Source organism: Protopterus annectens, chromosome 2.part1 (assembly GCF_019279795.1).
Source record: "Protopterus annectens isolate FY-2018-M chromosome 2.part1, PAN1.0, whole genome shotgun sequence".
In the NCBI taxonomy this organism is placed as follows: Eukaryota; Metazoa; Chordata; order Ceratodontiformes; family Protopteridae; genus Protopterus; species Protopterus annectens.
In genome coordinates this window covers 884,737,071-884,762,302 of record NC_056729.1, presented here as the reverse complement: position 1 = coordinate 884,762,302, position 25,232 = coordinate 884,737,071, and positions in this window count along the sequence as shown.

The window sequence follows — 25,232 nt, the reverse complement described above, 5'->3', positions numbered from 1 at the left end:
CTAAATATGGAGGTAAATGTCTTTCCCACCTCCACTGACATTTTTAAACCTAAACCACAGCTAATCCCAAACAACACCCTATTGTACCAACCCAAAAGGCCAAAAACTGGTCCCAGAAATGCCATAGCCTTATCTGGAGATATCCACCCTAACCCAGGCCCCTGCCTCCAGACAAACAACCCCTTCCCTCCTCTCCCTTCCTCCTCTTCTACTAACACCCTTTTCCCCCCTTCCGCTACCTCCTCTACTTTCTCTCCTAATACACTTAAGTTCTTCAACATCAACGCTCAGAGCCTCAACAATAAAACCCACCAATTACAAGCTTGGATAAACCATAATCAACCAGACATCTTAGCCATATCTGAAACCTGGCTAAAACCTTATATTACTGACCCTGAAATCTTACCTCCAAGCTACCACATCCTTAGAAATGATCGCTTAAATAAAAAAGGTGGAGGCTCTGCTGTAATCTACTCTAACCATCTCTCTCTAATCCCTCTGCAAATCCCAACCCCACAATTCAAAATACTGAATTAACTGCTGGTCTTCTCAGATTGAATAGACGAAGAATATCTGCTTTATCTCCCTATATATCTCCCCAGGTGACAACATCTCTACCCTTGAAAATATTCTTCACTGGGCCTCAACCAAATAAAATATGAAACTTACATTCTTGGCGACGTAAATATAGACTGGAATAAAATCAACTCACCTTCCCTTCTCTATCCATTAACCTATACAACTTCACCCAAGTAATCCATTCAACAACTCGTCCTAACAAAATCCATCCTCCTGGATCCATCCTGGACTGGATTCTAGTTTCTCATCCCAACAAAATAATTCTCTCAGGCACCATCCTCGATACTTTTAGTGACCATCTCCCTGCCTTCACTCACCGGTCAGCTAATTCCACCCAATTTCATCACCAGTACATTCAAACTCGAAATCTCAGCAACTTTAACCCTACAATTTTCTTAAACACCTTCAAACTAATCAACTGGCAAACCCTTAATACTCTCCCCTTAGACAATGCTGTAGAACATTTCAACTCTATTTTCCTAGACACCCTAAATTGCTTAGCCCCTCTAAGAAACAAACAAATCAAAACTAACTCTGCTCCTTGGCTGACAAAAGAGACTAAACAAATCATGCATCACAGAGACAAAGCCTGGAAGCACTATCAAAAAACCAAACTGTCTTCTTCCTTCCTCCAATACACCCAACTTCGCAACCAAGTAAAAACTAATCACTTTAGACAAAAAAAATTACTATAGTAAACTGCAGTCTAACACAAATAAGAACCCAAAACAATTTTGGAAATCAGTTAACTCCCTTCTACACCCTGGGTCCAAAAATAATCCCTGCCCAGACCCAAGTTTAACTGACAAGGAATTGAGTTCTCACTTCAACACCTTCTTCACAGAATCCCTAGCTAATCTAACCAAAACATTCCCAAACAATAATCCACCTAACATCCTCTCCTCAACACCCAATAACCTTAATAAATGTCTCTTGAATTTCCAGTTCAAACCAGTTTCAACCAGCTTCATAAAAAGGCTCTTAGCTAATCTTAAACCATGCTCAAATGCCCCTGACAACATACCCTCCTCCTTCCTCAAATGTGCAGCTGAAGGTATTGCTCTCCCTATTAGTATCCTGATAAACAGATCCTTAAATGAGTCATACATACCCAAACTCTGGCGTTCAACCTACATCCTACCTCTCCACAAAGGAGGCAAAAACACCACTATCTCTCATTTCCGCCCCATAGCCCTACTCTCTCCAATATCTAAAGTTCTAGAAAAATGTGTCCACCACCAGCTTTTACTTTCCTAAGTCAGAATCACCTTCTTACTTCCACCCAACATGGCTTCCGCCCCGGCCATAGCACCATTACTGCCTTACTATCCTTCCTTGAAACAGTCAACCGAGCCCGAGACTCTGGACTCATTGTATCCACAGTACTACTAGATCTATCCAAAGCCTTTGACACCATCTCCCATACACACCTACTCTTTCATCTCGCCAACCTTAATCTCTCCCCACATACTCTTTCCTGGTTCTCCAGCTACCTATCTGAAAGATCTCAAGCTGTCAGATGGATGAACTCTACCTCTTCCTTCTTGCCCACACCAACCGGTGTTCCCCAGGGGTCCATCCTTGGACCCATGCTCTTCAACATCTTTATAAATAATCTACACTCTGTCATACCTGACACCACAGTCATCCATTATGCTGACAACTCCACCTTAGTTTGTGCTGCCTCTAACTTTTCTGAACTCCAGACTAAAACACAAATAGCCTTTTCCACCACAGAGAACTGGATGCACCAAAACCACCTCTCCCTCAACTCTAATAAATCCAAAATTCTTATTTTTACCCCTTCCAGACATTCCTCATCCTTTGACAAAAATTCCTTCAAAGTCCTCAGCCAAACCAACACTGCTATAGAAGTAGTGCCTTCCGCTAAACTACTCGGCATTACCATAGACGAACACCTAAAATTCGATCTCCACATTCAACAAAACATAAAGAAAACCCACCAAAAGTTAGGTATGCCCTACAGAAACAACCAATTTCTTTCCAACTCCTCTAGGCACACCCTGGCAATTACATATCTTCTACCCTCTCTTCTCTATGGAGCCCCTCTTTTAACCAATCTGTCTATTTCCAACATCTCAAAACTTGAAACTTGCTATAATAAGATCTCTAAATTCGCAACCAAATCCAAAACCTCAACTCACCACTGCCTTACCCTTAGATCTCTAAATTGGCTTGAACTTCCCAACCACCTGGACTACCCACAACTAACCACTGCTCACAAACTAATATTTTACCCAGACTCATGCCCTGCCTTAATAAACATCCTTCCACCATACACTCCAAACAGATCTCTGAGATCTGAACACCAAAACCTTATCTCCATCCACAAACCTAAACGTCCTGCCGCCAACTTCTACTCTCCTTCTCTAGGTAAAAATGGAACTCTCTCCCTTCTCTTAGGACTATACCTAACTCTGAATCCTTCAAGACCCTACTTCTCAAATACCTGTCATCCAAATGGAAATGTTCCTGCTCTCACCAGATATAATTTCCAGGGATCTCTTTCCCTGAACTCTGCACTTCCTGGCCCTTTCTTACCTCCATGATTTTCCTGACATTTCTAACTTTCTCCTGACTCCAACTTTTTCAGTCTGGAAAAAAAAAAAAAAAAGTTTTGGGCACATCTATGTATTTTTGTTATTTTACTCTGCACTGTATTGCTTCATTATGTTTGCTCTTCTTGCACATTTTATGTAAATGTATTTCCTGACTGCTTGAATCTTACTCTTGTATTATACCATTAACTTTATGTAACCATGTTTCATTGTATTGCTTGTGGAGCTTTTCTCCCCGGGCTTCCACTGAAAATGGGCACTTCTTGGCCCAGTGGACTTCCCCGGTAATCAAACTGAAATAAATAAATAAATAAAATCTATGGACACATGTGGATAGTCATCTCTACTTCCAGAAACACATTCACAAAGTGGTTAGAAAATCATGCTATGTGTTCCCACACATTGCCAAGGACTTTGCATGTAGGTTAAAGGAGGTTCCCCTCTACTCATCAGTCATCAGACACATCAGAGAGTATCATGGCACACTTGCGATGAACCTGACTAGGCACCTTCAGCAGCTGGAAAGACCACTGAAGTACATCAACAAGAAGATTACTGGCCTCAAACAGTTGCCCCATACAACAAGACTGAATTTAACTCAATCTGTACTCTGTTGCATACTGTCTACTCAGGCGATCTCTGCCCAGCAGACAGGTCCATGTCCAATGCAGATCTGATGTACATGCGCTATCTGAAGAAAACCCAAGCTCACTGTGCCACATGCTCTAGGGATATCATCATCACAACAATAAATAGAACATGTTGGAGGGATATATTACTAACTCACAGACTTCTCTTGCTTTGGAACAGGCTCCCAACCTACATTAAGCTGAGTTCCTAACTGACACTCTTCCAGAGGAGCCTTGATGAGTGCATGGGAAACTGAACGGTCACACCATGGATCACTTCATCAGCTCTACTGCACAGAGGCCTAGGGAACTAACCCCATGTGTGGTGATAGCTGTACACTCTGGCCATACTAATACCTATGTACCTACATATATATATATATATATATATATATATATATATATATATATATATATATATACAAACATATATATACATATATATATATATATATATATATATATATATATATATATAGGGGGAACACAGTATAATAAGTCAAAGATGGATGGGCAGAGATGTGTGTAAGAGGGTGACCATGACAGGGAGCTCTCCAGGATTATCTCACCCAGCACACATCCCAATGGGACAAAACACATGAGGTGCACATCTCACCCACTGTACATAACAGCCACCTGTATATGTAAGCATTACAGTGTATGTGGTCCATGTGCCTGCTGTACAACATGACTGTACAAGGAAGTACACATCTACTATCTGTAGACATGTACTTGACACATAGGTTCATAGGTATGTAGTAGACTATCTTCACGAATGCATATATTAGCCTAGGCAAGTTGTGCAGCTTTCACCACCACATTGGGTAGTCTCCCAAGCCCTAGTTCTAATAGTTATTACCCTAAGCCCCTTTCAAGTGGGGCTGCTGATGTGATGCCTGGCGTGAATTGTCTGTTTCCCATCCACTTATCAAGGTTCCTATTGAAGAACGTCAGCGAGGGGCTCTGTCTGATGTACATTGGGACTCTGTTCCACAGTAAGGCAAGTGTCTGGGATGGTACTCTATCCCACCAGCATGTTGTATTCATTGCTGTGATGAGGTTTATATCCCTGGAGTGAGTAGTGTGACTCAATTTTGTTATCCATAGATGGAGCATGTTCAACAGTTATGTGTTGGACATAGCTCTGTATGTTAGGCAGAGTGTGCCTATGAGTAGGTGATATGCAACGGAGAACAGATTTAGTTTTACCAGCTGTGTTGCATGACACAACTGTTTGAGGCCAGTAATCCTCTTGGTGCGGTACCTCTGTGGTCTCTACAGCTGCTGGATATGCTTAGTTGAGTACATCCAAAATGGTGCATTGTACTCAATGATGGGTCTGATGACTTAAGAGTAGAGGGCCACCGCTACCTCTTTTGATCCTGATGCAAACCCTTTGTTGATTAGGTGGGCCATATAGGATTTCCCAATCACTTTGGCAACATGGTTGTCAAAGGAAAGATGACTATCTACTTGTTTCCCCAGATCCTGTATTACCTTGTCAGTTTTAAGGGGGAAACACCTATGTGATAGTCTGTGTGTACTTTGTTTTCACCAAAGGGGATTACTATGCATTCTTCCACATTGAGCTTTAGACCATGATTCTGACACCACACATCTGTCTCATAGAGTCCCTTCTGGAGAATATTTGTGTCATCCGGGGAATCTATTATGGCAAACACTTTACAGTTCCCAGCAAACATAATCAACCACAACCCTCCTGTGTTGGCATGTACTTTTGAAAAGTCTATACCAAACAAGAGGGACACCAGGACTGAACCCAGTTTTTGCCGGTGTCGAGTCAGACATGTAGCCAGCAACCCTTAATTTATGGGATCTATCTGTGAGCCACTTTGCAATCCATCTTGTGATGTATGGATTCATGCCCAGGTTGGTGAGTTCATCTATGATACCTGACTGGGGAATGGTGGCAAAGGCATTAGCGAGGTATAGGTAGGCTGTGTGGAGCTCATTTCAATCATCTGTAGCCTGAGTAACTGTCTCAAAGAAATCCACCCAGTTCAGGAGGCGTGATCTGCATTTGACGAAGCCAAACTGGGTGTTATCAACTATGTGAAGGTTCCCAGTGTCTTTATTGCTGACTTCCATTATGACTGGCTCCATTGCCTTGCAGATCAGACTCATAAGGTTCACAGAGCATGAATGCCAAGGGTCTTTTGTGGCTCCACCCCTGTGGAGTGGGAAGAATGTTGCTGTGCAATATTCTATGGGTACATGTCCTGTAGAGAGCATGTAGAGAGAGGTGTAGGTATCCTTAATTAATATGGATACATCCCCACCCTATGTGCTATGATCCAGGTTCTGATGCTGGAAGGTATGGAATGAGTAGTATTCTGGTAGTGCTGGTGTGCTCTCTGGAGCCTTGAACTAGGTTTCTGTTACTGCACAGATATCAATATTCTCCATACTGAGAAGTGTCTCGAGTGTGTGAATCTGGAGGCTGAGAATTCTGGCAATGAGTAGCATTTAGCTCACTTTGTAAACCTGCATTTTTTCTGTTTTCTGTGATTCTTAAGACAGAAGTGGTGAACTTCAGGACACCCATGCAGATGAACAATACAGTTATGACTACTGAATCCTACACAGTTGCACTTTATAAGCACTTACATGAGTGCATGGATCATGCTATCCCAAACAGAACCAAGACTCTATTCTCCAAGCAAAGGAAGCCAATCTGGTGGCCCTCTGCCATAAACAAACTGCACAACAGAAGGAAGAAACTGTTGCAAAAGTGGGTAAAACCCATGAGAGGAGGAGCTCCCAGGTCAGCCTCAGTAAGAAGCTGTGATCCCTGATAAAATCCTCCAAAGCTAGTTACGAAAACAAAATCGCCACTGATTCTAAAGACAACAACAAAGCATTCTATAGCTATGCCAAGAATCACAATGGCAACACTCAGATGTGCTCTGAGTTACAGCACAATGGCACTAAGTATAAAAGCCCAACTGATATTGCCAACATCCTGGCAGATAGGATGAGTGCTAACTTTACCTCCCCTCACCCATGAAAGAGCCCATCTCTATACCGGAAGAATGCATAGTTGCTGTCATCATGGCTGCACAGGTAAAAAACACCCTCCAAAGCCAGGAACACAGCATCCATGGGACCAGATAACATCCCAGGATGTGTTCTACATGAACTACAGAATGAACTGGCACCACACCTAAGTACCATGTTCAATCATATCCTCACCTCAGGCTTTGTGCCTGCTGAATGGTGCACAGTGATGGTTATCCCACTACACAAGGGGGGAGCCACCGCGGACCCTGGGAACTAGCGCCCCTTTTGCCTGATGAACCTCATCTGCAAGGCCATGGAACGTATCATCATGGAACTTATAAACAAAGACATTGGCCATCTCCAGACTCTGGACCACAACCATTTCTGGTTTGTAAAAGGCAGATCATGTCTCCTAAACCTGATAGACTTCTTCGAAGCAGTCACCAATGCCGTAGACAAGGGTAAGGTGGTTCACACAGCCTATCTAGATCTTGCCAAGGCTTTTAACACCATCCCCCACTCTGGAATTATAGATAAACTCACTAAACTAGGTATAAATCCCTATATCACAAGATGGGTTGCCAACTGGCTCACTGACACAACCCACACTGTGAAAGTAGCAGACTCCAAGTCCGACTTCAGACCAGTGACAAGTGGAGTATCACAGGGTTCAGTCCTGTGTTCTGTCCTGTTTGTTATCTACTTCTCTGAAGTACAGGCTAACACAGAAGGTCTTTGTCTAATGAAGTTCCCCGATGACAGCAAACTAGGAGCCATAGAGGTGATCTCTGCCTAACATACAAAGCTATGTCAAACACAGAGCTGTTGGACATTCTCCACTTAAAGAAATCTCAGTCTCTCTGAGCTTCGGCTCCAAAACCCAGACCGAAATACAAAATGAGGGGTTGTATCCATTTTCATAAAGGATACCAACACCTCTAGGTTAGTGGCACAGTACGAGGCCTCGGAGACCATCCAAGTGCAACTAACAGTGGGCAAAGATGTTTATCAGATCATAGCCTGCTACAGATCACCTACCTTGTCTCAGGACCCTCACTCAGCATTCCTGAGAACACTGGAAAATATAAAGGTCCTACCAAACACCATGATATTAGGAGATTTCAACTACCCAAACATTGACTGGGAGAATTACTCAAGTACAAACTCCTTTGCCCAATGCTTCCTAGAGTTTATAAACTCAAACGCCCTGGAACAGCTGGTCACCACGCCCACTAGAGGTGACAACATACTGGACCTGATCATCACCAACATGGGGGATCAGTGTTCCACACCAGAGGTAAACCCCTCGCTGGTAAGATCAGATCATAAAGTAATCACACTGGACATCTACATCCTGACCCCACCCCCAGTCAAAGAAACCACTGTGAAAAACTTTTCAAAAGCAAACTTCACACTTCTCGTGACAGAAGTGGAAAGTTTCAAAGCCCCCTTGCTACAGGATAATGCTATCCAATCCACAGAATCCTTTACAAGTGCATTATATGAGCATCTACAGGGATTCATGGATCGAGCCATCCTGAGTAAAACCAAGACTCGCTCCTCCAAAAAGAGGAACCCAGTCTGGTGGTCCTTGGCCATAAATAAGGTATGCAACAGAAGGAGGAAACTACTACATGATAGAGCAAAATTCCAAAAAGGAAAGGCATCACTGATCATTATTAGCAAGAAACTACAATCACTCATAAAATCATCCAAGGCCAGTTTCTAAACAAAAATTGCCAAGGAATCTAAAGATAAACACAAAGCCTTCTTTAGCTATATCTAACATTTAGGTGGCAACTCTCAGATATGCTTTGAGCTACTACAAAATGGCAAAAAAAACAATGAACCAACTGACATTACCAACATCCTGGTGGACAAGTTTAGTGCAAACTTCACCCCCCCCTCACCCCCAAAAAGGCCTGTGTCCATCCCAGAATAATGCAGAGCCCCAGACATCATGGGCATGCAGGTAAAAACAGCCCTATCCAAAGCTAATAACACAGCATCAATGGGACTGGATGGTGTCCTAGGCTGCGTCTTACATGAGCTCCAAAAGGAACTAAACCCACACCTAAATTCACTGTTCAGAATCAGCCTTACCACAGGCTACGTACCCAAAGAATGGCATACAGCAACAGTCATCCCACTCCACAAAGGTGTCACCACAACAGAACCTGGGAACTATTGCCCTATAAGCCTGACCAGCCTGGTCTGCAAAGCTATGGAGCAAATTATCATGGAACTCATAAACAGAGACATTGGGTACCTCCAGACACTGGACCCTACCCAATTCGGCTTTGTTAAAGGCAGATCCTGCCTCCTAAACCTAGTTGACTTCTTTGAAACAGTTAACAAGGCCATAGATGAAGGGAAGGTAGTCCACACAGCCTACCTGGACCTCAGTAAGGCCTTCAACACTATTCCCCACTCTGGCATCATAGACAAGCTTAATAGCTTGAACATTAACCCCTATGTCACGAGATGGGTGGCCAACTGGCTCATGGATAGAACACACATGGTCAGAGTTGTGGGTGCTATGTCTGACTCTAAACCAGTTACAAGAGGCATCACACAGGTCTTGGTCCTGGGACCCCTCCTGTTCAGTATATACACTTCTCTGAGGTACAGGCAAGCACAGGAGGACTATGGCTGACCAAGCTCGCAGATGACTGCAAACTGGGGGCCATAATCGACTTTCTAGTTGACTCAGACATCCTCCAGAAGGGTCTTACAGGGACAGATACCTGGTATCAATACCATGGCCTCAAGCTGAATGCCAAAAAATACATAGTCATCCCCTTTGGAAAAAACAAAGTGCGCACGAATTACCACATAGGTGTTAATCCACTAGGTACAAAAAATGTAATTAGGGACCTGGGGACCCAGGTAGATAGTATCCTCTCCTTTGATAATCACATTGCCAAAGTGGTTAGATATTCCTTCTATGTAGCCCACCTAATCACGAATGGGTTCACCTCTAGATCAAGAGAGGTCATTGTGCCCCTCTACTCATCACTCATTAGGCCCATAATATAGTACAATGTCCCGTTTGGTATGTACCTTAATTGGCACATGCAACAGCTGGTAAGACCACAGAAGTACCTCACCAAGAGTATCATGGGCCTCAAAGAGATGCCTTATGCAGCTTGACTAAAGAAACTCCAGCTCTACTTGGTTGCTTACTGCCTGCTCAGAGGTGATCTATGCCTGATGTATAAGGCCATGTCCAACCCAAAATTAATGGACATGCTCCACCTCAAGAAAAACAAATTTCTTAGAGCCACACACTCTAGTGAATTAAACCTCAGCAAAGCAATAAACAGGACGTGCTGGAGGTATAGATTCCTGTCCCAGAGACTTCCCTCGCTCTGGAATAGAATCCCAATTGATGTTAGGCAGAGCCCCTCACAGACTGTCTTCAAGAGAAATCTTGACGAGTGGATGGGAAATTGTAAATTTACCCCTGGGATCACTTCAGTGGACCTGCTAGACAGAGGCCCAGGAAACTAATTTAAAAGTGAGGCGAAAGCCAACACATTCTGGCTAGACTTATAAATGCCCTTGGGCAGATAGCCTAGTACCTACCAATGAACCTTCACGCTCTAGAGACCTAAACCTTGTCACCACAATAAACAGAACATGCCAGAGGGATAGATTCTGGCCCCAGAGATTTCACATACTCCAGAATAAACTACCTATCTATATCAAACAAAGCTCCTCGTTAGCACTCTTCAAGAAAAATCTTGATGATTGGATGGGAAATAGGAAATTCACCCTTGAGATCACTTCTGTGTCTCTGCTTGACAGTGGCACAGGAAAATAAATTTCTTGGGTGGCAAATGCCAGGGTACCTTTTTGGCTGGGCTTGTATAGGCCCCAGGGCAGATAGCCTAGTACCTACCTATGAACCTATGAACCTTTGAGCCTTGCCTAAAGAAGGTAATGTGGGGACAGCAAGAGCCTTGGCCAGTATTCAGAAGCATAGGGGCGACAGGTGCAAACCATCTGTAGTGAAGCAACAAGGCTTGTCTATCATGTCATCACAAGCAGACAGAGACTGGATCCCTTTTGAATGACACAAGAAGCTCAACCAATTGTTCAAGTTTATCATTTTTCTGTTATATTGCAGTATCATGCAGATGAAGGTAAGATGCTACTCAAGGTTTGACCCTGTGTGTGCCAGCATGTGTTGCATCAACCCATATATGATATGGTCATGGCCTATGCATATAATACACTCACAATACACCTAGTATGATAAGCCTGCTGAGGTTAGCAAATGTGAAAAAACCTTTGTGCAGACTGTCAGCAAGTAATGTCTGTATTGCACCCTGTAACTCCATATTGCTTGCTGAAGTGTAAAGATGTACTTAGTTTGGATTAAGAACACTGCACTTGCCAACTGTGTGTGTGTGTGTGTGTGTGTGTGTGTGTGTGTGTGTGTGTGTGTGTGTGTGTGTGTGTCGGTCTCTCCCTGGGGAGAGAGCAACCTTTTTGGAGACTACTCACACCCCTTAAAAGTGGTATACTCTTCTTTGACAAGTCTCACGATGTCACTATCCTACAAATATACCTGTGGAAAGGAAAAATGCCATGAAAGTGTATAGCACTTTGTGTAAATGCATACTGTTGAAATGTCGTAATGCAGTCAGGTAGGGTTTGAGTCTTGCACTGGCCAACTGTGTGAGTGTGTGTGTCGACCTGTGGAAAAGTAACCTTTTTGGAGAATACTCACACACCTTAAAAGTGGTATACTCATCTTTGTCAAGTCTGATGATGTCACCATCTTACAAATATACCCGTGGAAAAACAAAATCCCAGTATTGTGTACAGCACGTTGTATACATGCGTACTGCTATGGTATCATAATGTAGTTAGATAGGGATTTGAATCCTGCACTTGACAACTGTGTGTCTACCTGGGGAGGCGCAACTGTTTTGGAGACTACTCACACACCTTAAAAGTGGTATACTCATCTTTGTCAAGTCTGATGATGTCACCATCATACAAATATACCTGTGGAAAAGCAAAATCCTAGTAATGAGTATAGTGTATCATGTAAATGTATACTGCTGTAGTGTCATAATGTAGTTTGGAAAAAGTTTGAATCTCACACTTGCTGACTGTGTGTCTGTGCTCTTACCAACTGCACGTGTGTGTCTCGCGGGGAAGGCACAACCTTTTTGGAGACTACTCACACACATTAAAAGTGGTGTACTCATCTTTGTCAAGCTTGATAATGTCACCATCCTGCAAATATACCTGTGAAAAGGTGAAATCCCTGTAATTTATATAGTGCGCTGTGTAAATGCAGACTGCTATAGTATCATAATGTAGTTTGGAAAGAGTTTGAATCTCACACTTGCTGACTGTGTGCTTGTGCTCTTACCAACTGCATGCATGTGTCTCCCGGGGGAGAGACAACCTTTTTGCAGACTACTCACACACCTTAAAAGTGGTATACTCATCTTTGTCAAGTTTGATGATGTCACCATCCTACAAATATTCCTGTGAAAAGGTGAAATCCCAGTAATGTATAGAGCACATAATGTAAATGCACAGTGCTATAGTACCATAATGTAGTTAGGTAAGGGTTTGAATCCAGCATTTGCCAACTGTGTGTATGATTCCCTGGGGAGGAGTGACATTTTTGGAGACTACTCACACACCTTAAAAGTGGTATACTCATCTTTGTCAAGTCTGATGATGTCACCATTCTACAAATATACCTGTGGAAAGATAAATGCCCAGTAATGTGTATAGTGCATTATGTAAATGCATATTGCTGCATTTTCATAATGTAGTTAGATAGGGGTTTGAATCCTGCACTTGCCAACTATGTGTGTGTGTCTCTCTGTGAAAGAGCAACCTTTTTGGACACTACTCATACCCATTAAAAGTGGTATACTCATCTTTGTCAAGTCTGATGATGTCACCATCCTACAAATATACCTATGGAAAGATAAAATCCCAGTAATGTGTACAGCGCATCAAGTAAATGCATACTGCTGTAATATCACAATATAGTTTGGAAAGAGTTTGAATCTCATACTGTGTGTCTGTGCTCCAGGGGTGTGACACTGTTGGCCAATGTAGAGTGGGTTTTGATTTTTCTAGTGTATGACATATCACAATGACAACTGTATGTGCATTACACATGTAAGGTAGCTGTGGGGCAAATTCATATACATACATGTGACCTCAAGAATTTCATAGGTGGGTACTCTGCTTTCTCCATGAACACGTGTTGTCTTTGCCAGAGCGTGCTGGTGTTTTCCAGACCTTAGATCACTTCTGTATGCTTGTGACAAGCTTAGCCACTGCAGTAATCCCTGGTCTACGTCTTCTGTTTCACATCCACTCATCACGGTTTCTATTGAAGAATGTGTGTGAGGGTTTATGCTTGAGGTATATTTGAAACCTGTTCCAAAGCAAGCAAAGTCTGGCAAAGATGACTAATCATTATAGGTGTGCAACAACCTCTGTGGATCAGCATACAAACCCTTTATTGCTTGTGTGCTCCACAGAGGGATTTCCAAAACCCTTTGGTAATGTGATTATCAAAGGAGAGATGACTTAACACATGGCTCTATGTATACATTAGTACCTGTTCCACATTTTGGGGACTACTGCCTATGTGGTACTCTGGGAATACTTTGTTTTCTAAAAGTGGATAACTATGCTTTCTTTGGCTTATAGCTTTACAGCATGAGTTTGACACCAGCTCTCTGTCTGTATGATACCCTTTTGGAGGATGTGTGTGTCATTTGGAGAATAAAGTATAGCCCACAGTATGCATTGTCATCAAACGTGGGCAGACATATCCCTACTGTGTTTGCTTGTACCTAAGAAAGCTATATGCCAAACAGGAGTGGTCCCAGGACTTAGTGCCGGTGAATATCACTTGTTACTGGCATAGAATAGTACATGGAGGCTGCAAATGTTACTGTGTGTCCTACATCTGTGTGTCAGTTGTCAAGCCATCATCTAACAATAGTTTATGGTCAGTCTGTTGAGGTTATCTATAATACCTGTATGTGGGATGGGTATGAATTGCTGGTGAGCTATAGCTTGGCTGTGTTTACCTCCCCTCCCTCACCTATAGCCTTGTTGACTGGCTTGAAGTCTACTAGGTGTAGGAGCCATGATCTGGCCTTTAGAGAACCTAAGTGGGTATAGTGCAGTGTTTGCAGGTTCATAATGTCTCTGTTAATGAGTTCCATAATGTTGTGCTCCATAGCCTTCCAGATAACATTGGTCTGGCTTATAGGGTGAGAGTTTCCAGGACCTGTTGTAGTTCTACCCTTAATCAATTTATGTTAACATTTGCACTGGGTGTGACGAGGGTGGACAGGTTTAAGAATAAGTATATTAGAGGGTCAGGCCAGGTTTGAAGGTTAGTAGACCATGCCAGATAGGCAGGATTAAGTTGGTTTATACTTGTGCTGAGTAGAGATGCAGAGTATATTGTGAAATAGATGCTAAGGATGAAGCTGCCAGGTAACAGTAAAAGAAGAATGCATAAGATGAGGTTTATGGCTGTGGTGAGAGAGGACATGCAGGTGGATGGTATGATAGCACAAGATACAGAGGCCAGGAAGAAATGATGTACTGTGGCGACCCCTAATTGGAGCATACGAAAGGAGAAGAAGAAGACATTGTAGCTCAACCCTTGTGGACTGTGAACACCATTACTGTGTGTCATTCCACAAGCATGTAACCTGTATAGAGGCTGCATCTGGACAGAGCATTTAGGTGAGTGGTGACTTCATATGTCAGCTTGTGTATGACACAGCCAGGGACACTGTCCAGTACCATTGCCACTGTGGTGTGTACTTTGTTAAAGAGATGTTTTAACTAGAGTGTCTGTGAATCATCAGGTTTTACATTCTTCAAGTCTGGAAATGTGGCCCTTGTGTAATGACAGTGGTGAAATCCGCATTCAAACTGTCTGACAAGGAATTGGTAATGTCAGTCAGATAAGTGTACTTTGAGACCGTTTACATTAACTGTGACCCGATCTGAGATTCCCCCTGTAGATTATGAACAACACTGAAGAAAGCTTTAGTGTTGTCTTTGGAATCCTTGCCATTTTGTATTTTAAAGCTTGCCTTGAATGTTTATTGAGGGATTTAATTTTCCCAATTATACTGACCAGAGAGGTTATCCCTTCTTGGTATGTAATTCTTTTGGTACAACTTCACACCCTCTATTATATATTTAGTTTATGGCAGGGGTCCATGAGACTAATGCACTTTTACTGTATAAGTGAGAATTCATTGTGTTTGTGATAGCATGGTCCATGCAACCCTGTAGGTGAACAGTGTGCATTAATAAAGGATTATGCAGTTGGGACAGTGTTAACCTTAGTAATGCAAATCAATGACAGATAGCAACAACAGCATCACCCAAAGCACAGTGTCAACCATGGCATACACACACATGTGTACTCAAGTTCCAAAATGTGTGTAGTACAATGCATATGGCCACCAATAAAAAGTATGGAGTGTTAACACTGGCCAGTACAGGGCATGTCACCCTGCCCATGTGTCCAATATGCATGTACATGCAGACAGTGTACCTCCACCATGTTCACAAATGTACACCTGCTGTGCTGCACACACCCCACACTTACTGTCCACTGTATAACACATGCTGACACAATTACACACATCAGCCAAGTGGCACATGGTCAAACAAAGCACAATATGAATAAACACTGATGGAAACAATACGACATTGCTAATTACACCTTTAATGCATCATGCCTGCTCAGCTACACCTTCAAGGATATCATTACACTTTACTGCTGACAACATGCTACACATTCAACCATTGCTATACTTTATTAAAGTCACCCTGTGCATCAGCACCATGTTAGCCTGTTCCTGCATCAATGTTACAGATGACAGGAGGTGGCACAGGTTTCATCATATGCACAGGGTGTGTTGTTGGTTTGGCAGACACCTACACTGAGCCATACAATTGACATGTGTGTGTGAGTGTGTGTGTGAGGGCCATGAGAACTGTTATGGACCAATGTTGATGTAATGTGTGCAAGTATGTGTTTGCCCTAGGTTTCTGGTTTATGTGTGTGTGTCTGCATGCACACAGTTCCACCGTGTGGCTGCCATATACGTGGATTGGTGAGACAGCTACAGACTGTACCTGTCAGGCTTTACAGATCACCATCTCTGTCCATGGATACGGAATCTGTGACTGGCACTGGTACTACAGACAGTATCTGGTACTAATCCAGACTGCGTACTATCCAAAGGGGTTGACATATGTCCACTAGATGCAGGTCCCTGCTGGGACTGGCAAGAACCACATGCACGTGATCGTCTAGGGTGGTCCATGGATAGCCCCCCCAACATTGCTGGGGCTGGTACTGGCACTGCAAGAGTGGCTGTGACCTGCTGGATGTCTACGGTGACCTCCAGCTGCTGATGTTGCTGGCATACGTCCACGTTTTCCCAACCGTCCCGCACTGTCCTGACACATGGACATGACACTGTGGAGGACATCCAATGTCTCACCCCAACGTCTATCAATGACCTCAGTGTAATTACATATGGCACCTGCTAGGTCATGGATACAGTCATTTACAGAGGTGTTATGAGCCCTCTGTACCCTTAGTCACTGTCTGGTGTACCGCTCCCTTCATGTTTGTGCCTCCATGACAGCCTGGAACATGCATCTGGTAGAAAGAGGTGTGGCACATCTGCCAGGGGCATGATGACCAGCAGTCCTCTGATGAGAACCCCTGGGCATCTGCCTATGTGGTACCATTCCAGACATCTGGCTATGGCTGCTGTGTCCTGATACATGTGCCATAGATACCACACTGTCCTGGCCAGTGCCAACCTTAGACTGTCCCTCAGCTAAGGGCAATGGTGATAATGGATGTACAGGCAGTATGACTGTGTGCATGGATGGGGTGGAGACTTGTGTAGTGTCAACTGGTGGCCCAACAACAGACCCTGACAAACCTGCCTGTACCTCAACACACCCATCCTTATGATCACTGTCTGTGTCAGTGACATCAGGTTCCCTGCTGTACTGAACCAGCCCCAGCTCGGCACCTGTGAGAGGAAAACAGGAATCATACTTTAAGACCTGAACATGATGTCAGACCACATGCACACATGCACACATGCACACATGCACACACACAAAAATACACTCCTCCTTAAAGCAGACACAAACATCAGCAATCTCAGAACATACACAATAGCAGGTTATGGTGGGGTACAGTATCACAAGCTAAACAGTCATATCACACATGTCAGCAATGCAGGCCATGTGTTGCTCAACAGCATGCAGTGCAAGTGTAGACAGTCCTTGTTACTAACAGTATACATGACTTTGATGCATGTGTTTTCTTATTAGGTGATGGGCCTCCCCCCTGGAACACAATGCATACATGGACACAACATTGCTGTGCAGGTATTCAAAACTCTGTAATGTACTGTGCACCATAACAAACAGGTGTACATACCATGGCTGGATGTGTATCTATGTGTCAGATAAGTATCCAATGCTGATTACAGCCTCTGTGTCTTTAGCAAATAATTGTAGACACATTTTTAGCACATGCATGATGAGTGTTCACACAACATCAGTGGTGTATGGATAATTAATGGAATACCATTCGGCCACATACCCAATGTACGGTACTTATGGTGAGTGTAGATCATATTGTGGACATGCCAGTGTCATCCATGACATGGCATGCTAAAACACAACTGCATATTTAAGCACTACACATACCCAATGTGTGTCATATGACCTAGCCACTCAATAGCATCACAAGACATATATGTGTCAGTTGTGCAAGTGGTGATTGGTATGCATATTGTTTAGAGGTGCATATGTGTGCACACACACAACATTAAGGTGTATAGCAAGTTGTATAGCAATGAAAGCTATGTGTAGTACTGTGGTTACAATAACTGGACGGGGTATAGTACCATAGGCCATCATCATGAAGCATCATGTGGTCACTCAAGGCTACAAATGTTTCCCAAACCAGCCCTACTCATGCGTACTGGAACTGTACTACCTTGGCTACATTCACCATTTCACAGCCAGTTGTTACATGAGTTTGTAAGGAGGCCAATAAGGAGCATTCCCTGACATGAATGTGTAGTGTGTTGCAGAGTGTTTAAATGCCCCATGATAGGCCTCTACTCCTCAGGTATATTATGTGTAATGTGTGGATGAGATTTTGGATACTGAAGTGTGTCTTTACAGAGGGTTTGGGAATCCTTTATGTGTAGCATGTTAAATTGCTCTGAGTATGACATAGTTGTGTATGTTATGTGCATGTTGAGTATCAACTGTGCCTATCCAATGGTCACTACAGTCTAGCCACATTTCTTTGAGATGGGGTGGGTATTGCATGTGTTTGAGGCAGCTAATCACATTAGTGAGATGTGTGTGGTCTTACACCAAACATGCACAGCATACATTATGGTAGGTGTGTTACATGTGTACATGGCCTACACCTTAACTATGACATGCACTTTATATTTACAATAATAAATGTAGAACACACTCACCAGCATTTGTCTGCTGCCTTGATGTCACCCCAGATGGACCTACATAGAGATGAGACAGTTTGTTAGTGGCCACAACTGTGGCATTGCTACTGTGTGTTTGTAATCTTACAGTACAACAGTTCACAGGGCTACAGATTATGTTCCAAATGATCAGTACTGCACAACAACAGGCTGCACATCTTTTAACGACACATTCCACATCTCACATATGCATGATCTACCAATACAGATAACATTTGTCTACAGATATGCCATTTTACCTGCATGCTCCATGTGTGCTTGCTGGGTGGCTCCAACCTCCATCATGGTGTATGTCTGCTAATGTTGTTGTTGGGCAGGCGCCACCAGGCTCAGGAGCAGCTCCTCCACTCTGGTGAGGGGGGGCTGGATATTAACACCACCTCCTGTTGCAAGCTGTTGTCTCTGCACATCAACAGCACGCTGACGGACATGTCTGAGAAGATCACTGCAGTAGTGGCGTACCTACTCATATGTCCGGTTATGCAGGCCTACTTCATTTACCCTGCGGACAACATCTTGCCACATTGCAGCATGCTCCTACTGGTCCTGGCTGGTTCGTGAGAACATGAGACTGTAGTGCTGAATCATACTGGTAGTAATTATGTCATCTTCAGCACTACTGTAAGTGGGGTTCCTGTGATATGCCATGATCCCTGGAAGACATAAATATGAAAATATGTCTGAGCAAGTCATGTGGCACATTTAACATTATACAGTACAGATATCACTGAATTGCCATATATAGCAACTTATTAGCTAACCAAGAGTGAAACACTTTAACTGCCAATTACCACCCCACAACTGCTTGGAAGTGCCTGGCTCACTCTCAATCTAATGAACCATGTTCTGCACAGCAACAAAATAAAATCACTATATAAGACTATACAAGAGTACCTGGCACACTGTATGCAACACGATGCACCACCTAGCCACAGCAGATATACATCAAGCTGATGTGTAAAGAAATATATCATCCATTGCAATGAGTGTAAGGTCCAGTAAATGTATTACTATTATACCACACAACTTGTTAATGGCAAACCCGTGTCCAAAATATGTGCACAATTGGGAATATAGGTTGCATACTGCTGTAGTACACTATGAATGTTGCTAGATACACAGTTATATGTTTTACCACACATATGTCAAAGGACATGTTACAGACATACCCACACACACATCAGATATAATTACAGGACATAAAGGTATGACAACCCAGATAAGCTTTCAGTGTGTACTATACAGTACTGTGTGTCAGTACTTACACAACCTTAATCTTGAGAAATGTAATCTGTGATGAATACAGGGACCCCACAAAACAATGAATGCAAGCAATGTGGACATATACCATACTTTGCTGTACAGGTCCAGAGCTTCAAGTAGTACTACAGTGCACACAGAATTTGGCTTCAACATCAGTACCCATCAAAAATCATAGATGTAGTGTTTTAGCCTCCAATGACACACCCTAGTTAAAATCAAGGGACTTAATCACACTGTATGCAATAGCACTTTTTCTGCCTAGCAACAGAATATACAGCTTTTGCTAGGATCAAAGCAAGGACCCATAATACCATGACATAAACAGTTTCCCACTAAGCTATCCAGCAGATACATATCTTTGACGTATTCACAAACACATTGACCATCACAGTCAGTTAACAGTACAGAGAATCTATTGCAACAAGTAGATGTAGGAGTTTATGAGTATATATAACTATATATATATATATATACATACATATATATATATATATATATATATATATATATATATATATATATATATATATATATATATATATATATATATACATATACACATCCATTGGTATACATATATATGTAGGCACATATACATTTCACCTTTCATAGTGAGAATATCAATTATACAAAGGATGTGAGGTGTACAGTAATGTAATAAAATTGCACAGTCTTGGGATAAATACATTGAAGGTGTTCACAGCCCAGGTAGCTTTGGTAGGCCTCACTGACTTCAACATTGCAAACTGAACAAACCACCCATAGTGTTTAACCACCACATGTCATATACCAGAACTGTATGCTGTCTTGTTTGTCATACACTAAAACCTACATACAAATATGCTCATACTAACCTTCACCAACATATATATCACTACCCTTCACAAACAGTTGCCATATGTCCCCTGCTCTATGCACATATACATTTGTGAATATATATGACACATATATATTTCTCCGTATGTGTGTGGCATACACACACAAGGTCCACACTGTTGTAAGTCCCTGGACCTCAAAGCTGAACTGTTGGGCCTTGCTGCAACACAAACAGGTGTCACATATGAACACATACTAACATTAGGGGGTATATATGGCTACAAATGCTAGATAAGCATACTAGACTTCTACAGCAGTTGCCAATGCTAAGCTACACTTTAATATGACTATCATGCATGTGTTGTTCTGAAACACCCATGTTTATATAATGTCAGCGCTAATCCCCCCAACAGCCATTGGCCACACTACTGTACAGAACACAGATAACATGGATCAAATCTTTGACATTTAATGCTGAGCTACACATTTCACAGGTATGTCCCACTGCCCACAGGTACACACTGTATTGTCCATAGCAGTAGTTAAGCAGAACATCTATGCATAAATAAGTACTGCTGCCACATATGAATGGTTCACATTATGTAGACTATTCTTCAATAACATCTACTACATGCCAGTAAATACATATGTGTCACATACCTTTCCTTTGTATGATTTGGTAATATTTCTTTTTCTTTTTCCTTTTCTCTGTCTCTCTATCTCTCTCTCTCTCTCTGTCAGTCTCTGCAATAGAGTGATTGAGTTTGTTGGCAGAGATTGCAGCCTGCTTTTGTAGGTATTTGCACATGAGCATATGATGGCCTCTGCACCAATTAGTGGCCACCATTTGCTAATTGCATGCAGCCTGCTGTGTAGTAATTGCAGTAATCACTGTCTTAGCAACCCAGTACTATAAATTGCTAACTCAGGTAGGTGTGGCCCTTTCAGCTTTCCAAGATGGAGATCATACTTGTTTGCTGTGGACATCACTGTTTAAGACAGAAGGTTGGCATAGTTCTTATATCAGAAGCCAGGGATGTAGCTAGAGATATACATTTTGTACTCAGACCTAATGTTGCTGCTTCCAGTACCCACTTGTCAGTGTAGAAATGTACTCACCCATCAAAATGCTACCCCAAGATACATGGAAAGATGTACTTTCTTTTCAACTTTTACAATTAACTGCCATACAAAGCTAGGTATTGAGATGTATTCCTTTGGCACAATAATTGTTTGTGAACTGCTGTACTGTGAATATTCATTTACTCAGTTCTAAACAGTTTGTGCTTTTTTAGTGTTGACATTAGCACAAGCTGTTCATAAAAACTGGACGTGAGCGTAAGTATTATTGGGGAGATTTTATCTTGCTGGACTTTCAGGGTTGCTGTGTACATGTTATTTTATCAAGGCAAGTAGTCTGTCTGCGTAACTCCCAACTGTGGACCTATCCACATGGTAGCCAGAAAATAGTCTATTTTTTGTCTGTGCACCACACAGGTCTTTTCAGCAATAGAGCAATGGGATTGTTACAGTTGGTTGCTACCAGTACATGGCTACATCCATTTGTATTTCAGTGTTGTATTCCTACATAAGGGTATGCTTCTGAAACTCCTTCCAAATCTATTTGCACCATGTGTAACAGCAGAAAAGCTGATATGCCTCAGTGTTTCTGCCTCTGCCAGACCTCTCAAACACTCAGGTACATATTTGAACAGACTCAGGGAAAAGTAAAGAAAAAGTCAGGGATACCTTTAAAATGTTAGTGCCATTAAGTTGAAACATTGAGAGAATCAGAGCATAATAATTAATGCACCTTTTCTGAAGTAAAAGGAGTGTCTATCTCCTAATTATTGTCATTATTCATTGAGTGTAATTCATCACCTTTCTGGCCAAAGTCAGTAGTTTTAGGAGGGATTCAGAAGGACAGAGCTAATATTTGTGTCAAAATCAGGGACATCCCTGAAAATTAGGGACAGTTGGGAGGTATGGCCTCTGCCCTAAACAGATATGCCAGTGTTTGTCCTGCTGTGATACTGTGTGGGGTTGTAAAGTGATGATGTAACATTATTTCCTGCTAGAATGGCTGCTTCTCTTATCACAGTCATGTAATGTAATCCCACAACAACTGTTGGTAAAGATCCACAGAACAAGTTGTGTGGTATGGCATTCCTATTTTTCCTTTACATTCACTCATTCTGATGCATGATATATTTATTTTAACACCAACTTGTCTTATATCTACCGTGGCTTAGTGGTACTTCATGTTGTGTAGTGTGTACAAGGTCCGGCGTTCGAGACTGCCAGAGGTGTTTTATTTTGCTCCTGAGCAGAACAAGGGCCCTCACATGCAGAGTGACTAAGGCACTTTTAAGCAGGTGTAAGCGGGTTTGCGTGATGCTTAGCAATGCTTAGCTAACCGCAAACAAGCGCACACTCACACAAACCCGCTAATTACTGCTTAATAGAGCTTACTCCCACTAACCCCCGCACTCATTTCTTTGAAAGAAAAGAAAAATGAGGAGATAGGAAAGTGGTAAAAAAGGGGCACAAAGAGGGAAAGACAGTATGGAAAGTAGCTCAGGATGTGCAGGATGGGTGATGGGAAGGTCCATAGCTGCCCATTTTTTAACAGCAACAGCTGTGCATATGGAATAAATTTGGAGGTAGATATGAAACCTTCATAGGTTCATAGGTTCATAGGTTCATACTAGGCTATCTGCCCGAGGGCATTTACAAGCCTAGCCCATAGTTTTGTGGCTTATGCTACCCCTTTAGTATGGGGAACTATACCCATTATTTTGCTGTGCCTCTGTCGAGCAGTGACACTGAGGTAATCCCTGGGGTATTTCAACCTCTGAAAGAGGGGTGAGGACAACAAAGTATGTTGTAAGGCCAATTAAATTAGATTTTATGTGTCCAGTGGACATGTGTATAAAATGGGCAGCTATGTATGGGACGTAATTTTTTTTTTGGGGAGCAGATTGCCCTTTTTTTTCAGGTGAGAGTTGAATGTGGGGTAAAGGATGTAGGGATATTTGGAGAGGTAGGTTGGCGAGGTAAACAGACAAGACAAACAAGATGCATACAGGGGCGGTGTATGACACATGTAGTGGGTGAACACATTTGATGGGGAGGGATGTTTGGAAATCGCAAGTCCATGAGCCCACAGATGGAAACAGTGGGACTGAGGTCCTCACCCATGGGCAGTCAACACTGCACCTTCGCAGCCCAGAAGGTGGCTTTGCTGGGGGCTCTGTAGGAGGGGCAGGCTGACCCAGGAGTTGTGCCACTCGTGTCTCAAGCTAGTGTAGAGGTTTTGCAACAGAATGTTCAATCTCTCTACGCACCACAGCCTGGACCATTCGAAGGGTGACAGGTGGCCCTCCTCCGCCCATGCTTGCACGGGGGCTGAGCCCCATCCCCTGCAGCACTTCCACCTGAAGGTGGCACAGGGCCAACGGAGGAGGAGGTCCCAGGCTGGGCACCGGACCTGCTGGTGCCAGGTGCCATGGCCAGCTGAGGTGGGACAGGTGGGTCTGCTGGGACCGGCCTTCCCATACGAACTATGTTTTGGAGGGTTTAATAAAGATATAGGTTAGTAACAGTCAACAGCATTCCCAATTAGTTATAACAGCATGCAGAAGTATTCCCATTAACCCAACACACCAGATTTTCAACAGTCGAAAAGCAAGCATAGCACATGCATATATAGAACAATAGTGGACATTACTACAGCATGCAGGTTGAATTGATGGCAACAGGCCACCAATATTGTGGTATTTTAATAGGGCATATGCACAGAAATAAATGCAAATATTTATAAACCAATAGGGCATATGTCCCAACAAATGTTTTGAGATTAGACATACCGATTGAGGTGTGGAATTGCATTTTTTATGCACATACAGTAGGGTGGAAAAGGATAGCTCAATTAACAATTTATATATCATTCTAGTTTTCACTACATTCCTATTAACTGCAGTTATATGTCCCTTACATGTATTATTACACTACCCAATGTCCTTATATTGTGCTATAGGATTTTGCTAGATCATTATATACATGAGCTGCATCTTACATGCAAACTGTCCAAGATGCAGATGTTACTGCTACATATTTTGAGAGTTGCTCACTCACACTACTGCTAAGATGGTACATTGACAGCTCTACTTTCATATAATTATCTAGATATGTTCAGGTGAAAGTACCAGTTATATGTTAACAGCTCCCTACATTTCTGGCAGCACACTGACATCTCTGGGGAACAAAATACCAAGCTACTCATGTGCCAGATTAACCTGTACATGCCTGGCATGAACCAACAGTTGAGGGCTGTAAATATGCATAAAAGCTACTCGCACTCCCTTCATCCACGTTATATGGGCCTACCCAAGTGTGGGTTAACACTGCTTAATACAACAGTACTATTTGTAAAATGCAACAGTACAACAACATATCAAAAAACTGACACAGACGCACTCCAGGAATTATACAATTAAAGGATTATTACACCTTTATTTATTGGGTTAAAACACTTTCTGAAGGCTCTCTCATTTATTTTATATAACAGTACATGCAGAATAATTACTAACCTACCTGATGACACAGCCTTTGCAACCTATCTTCATGGGCTTGCTGATTCATAGCCCAGACACCTGCAGCTGTGAAGTAAATGCAGTGATATTGAGACATACCTATCCATAGTATAGACAAGCATAGCAATTCTTAACTACTTAATGCAATGGCTACTTACTTAG